The sequence below is a fragment of the Pantherophis guttatus genome, chromosome 11 (genome assembly GCF_059756535.1).
Source record: "Pantherophis guttatus breed Tessera chromosome 11, ASM5975653v1, whole genome shotgun sequence".
In the NCBI taxonomy this organism is placed as follows: domain Eukaryota; kingdom Metazoa; phylum Chordata; class Lepidosauria; order Squamata; family Colubridae; genus Pantherophis; species Pantherophis guttatus.
The window spans coordinates 26,180,063-26,183,377 of record NC_142073.1 but is presented as its reverse complement, the minus strand read 5'-3'; positions in this window follow the sequence as shown (position 1 = coordinate 26,183,377).

The window sequence follows — 3,315 nt, the reverse complement described above, 5'->3', positions numbered from 1 at the left end:
TGGGGGCTCCTGGTATTTATGCTGTACATGTCTTGGACCCTTTTACAGCCACAGGAGACAGCGGAGGATCAAGTCAAGCTGCTGCCGTTGACTCAAACTCACTGGCTCCAAGCACAGACCCCAGTCTAAACCAGCGCAAAGTAAGATGGAACAGCTCCCATCCATAACCTCGACACTGTTTCTTTTAACGCAACCCAAGATGGAGAGGAGTGGCTGGCTGGCTGATGTTGAGCTATCCCACCTGTACGCCTAGTTGCTTCTCCTATGCACTCCAAAGCCATTTCACCTACCCTGCAGTTATGAGTCCCCATGCCCGCTGGGATTCACATGGGTGGCACACCTGGACAAGGCCTCCAGAACCTTCCAAAGATTACAGCCTTGCTGACAGGAACCCTCCTGGCCATGCCTGTCTTGTTGGTAGCCTCTCCGGCTCAAAACATACAGTCCAAATGTGTTCCAATAGGCGTGGGAAAAGATTTGGGGCAATTGCCTTGTTTCCTCCTCCAGACTGTTCCCATATTCATAGGTAGCTCAAAGACATCTTCCCTTTTGGCTCCTCACAGAGATCAGTCAATCACATTGCAGTTCCATACTATTCTAGGTCTGCTTTTCTGTGGTGAATGGCTGATTGACTTGCTATTAAGATTTTCACAGTCCCCAGTCAGCAGAGCCACAAGCCTTGAATACAGGAGGGCAGAGCATTCCAGGACTGGCCGCCTGCTCCATATTCTTTTTGAGTTTGACATGTAATGCAGCTGTGGATCAAGCAGGAGATGGACACCTTTTGCAGGCCTTACTTTCCCTTCTTCCTCTCCCCTCCCTTCAGGGTAGTTCTTCAAGTCTGATCTCACATCTGTTCCAGCTGAGCATGGTCTCTCCCAAAGACCACCATCTTTCCCTTAGATCACGGGGTCAAACTTGCGGTGTCACGCCATCACGTAATGTTTTTCCCCTTTGTGGAGCTGGGGTGGGCATGGCCTGCGTGTGATGCATCTGGCCAGTGGGCTGCCAAGTTTGACACCCCTGCCTTAGATGTCTCGCATCTGCTGAGCCTCGGATTTTGTCCACTGCACTTGAAACATGGCACCCACCATATTCATTCCATAGTGGATGAGTGGTGATCTCCTTTAACCTGACAAGAATGCTTTTTAAAAAAACTTTTTATTAGATTGTATCAAAGCACCTAAGCATGTGCATGCACACACACAGAGACACACATAAAAAAGCAGCACGAAACCAAGCACCCACATTAACATTCCTATAATTGTATAGCAGAAGGTACCCACAATTCCCCTGCTTGGTATAAGCCATCGAGTCAAAAGGGCTGAGCTTTAACCTGCCCTGAATGAGCAAGAGAAGATGAGGTTGCTGCTGTGGCAACACGGACAATTTTTGGAATGCATCTGCCAGAGTCCTGTTTTATTTTCAATATTAGCTTACACTGAGTATTTAATCAACTTTTAGAGCATGGATTGAAGTTGCAGTTGGGCCAAATGAATAGTTTACAACTTGATCCACCAAAGTAGAAGAGATTGAAAAAAATTCAGTCTGCCTAAAACTATTCCAGTGCATAAAAGAGAAGAAATTACAACCTTTTCTTTTAGGGTTTAAAAATGCTAAATTTAAAAATAAATACTTGCAGTGCTTTCCAGTTTTGTGAAGGATACTGTGGTTTCATTCATTTGATTAAATGGCTGCCCATCTCAAATCCATAAACAACAGTTAAGTGTTACTTTTGTTAAAGGGTATTTTTATCTGCAGATTTTGAATAAGGGAATTGCCAGCAGAAATCATTCATTGATAACTTGGAGGATCAGAGGTCCTTGATAGGTGAAAAAAAATGGCAAATCCAGTCAAAACATCTGACTGTGCAACCAACATAATTCATTATGCATTACACACCTGTAGCGATGATCTTCTGCCAACCTAGCAGTTTGAAAGCATATAAAAATGCAAGTAGAAAAATAGGGACCACCTTTGATGGGAAGGTAACAGCGTTCTGTGTGCCTTTGGTGTTTAGTCAGGCCAGCCACATGACGACAGAGACGACTTCAGACAGTGCTGGCTCTTCGGCTTTGAAATGGAGATAAGCACCACCCCCTGGAGTCAGGAACGACTAGCATATATGTGCGAGGGGAACCTTTACCTTTACCTTTACACAATATTGATGGATGCCCTGCAGAAATGGAGGCAGAGGTTTACTGCAAGTCAAATAAACTGTTGAAGAGGAAAGGCAGGCATTGGCTGATTCCGTAAAAGACAGCCAAGGATAACAGGGATCCAAGTTTAAAATTGGAACATGTGGAATGTGCAGGAAACAAAACCTGAACATTGAAATAATGTAATACAAACATGAACAGAATGGTGGCAAGGAAAAGCATTACAGTACATGGCCAATTTCTGCAAACAGTGGAGGAGAAAATGGATTCAACCTGGCAATGATTTACAACTGGAACATTAAAAAAGGAATCTGAAAACTTGATTTTGGCTGCTCAAGAGTAAGCTATTTGAACTAATGCAATCAAAGCCAGAATTGAAAAAATGTCATTTCCAAAGTGCAAATTGTGGAGGGGCAGAAGAAACAAGTAGATCTTATATTAAACCTGTGTAAGAAGATTGCACAGATGGAAAAGTGGAAACATAAAAATTGAAAAGTCAAAAGTGAGGTTAAAATATTGTGTGATTTCTGAATACAGGCTGATAAAGTCTTGACTCAACACACCAGAATTAACTGTGGTTGAAAAGAAGAAAGCGTGGATAATAGATGTGGCTATATCAGGAGAATAGGAGAAAAATAATTGGAGAAGATCAGAAACATCAAGATCTGAAAATCCAAGTTGGAAGATTATGGCACAAACTGGTCATGGTGGTCTCAACAACCCTGGTGACGCAGTGGTTAGAATGCAGTATTGCAAGTTAACTCGCTGTTCACTCCAGGAGTTCGATCCTGACCGACTCAAGGCTGTCTTCCATCCTTCCAAGTTCAGCAAAATGGGGACCTAGATTGTTGGGGGCAACATGCTGACTCTAAGCCGCTTAGAGAGGGCTGGAAAGCACTGTGAAGTAGAGCATAAGTCTAAGTGCTATCGCTATTGCTCTTCCTTTTTCCCCTTCCTTCCTTCCTTCCCTCCCTCCATGCATGCATCCATGTTATGCAGTGGTTAGAATGCAGTATTGCAGGCTAACTTGCTGCTCACTCCAGGAGTTTTTGAGCAGCTCAAGGCTGACTCAGCCTTCCATTCTTCCGAGGTGGGTAAAATAAGGATCCAGATTGTCAGGGCAATATGTAGACTCTGTAAACTGATTAGAGAAGGC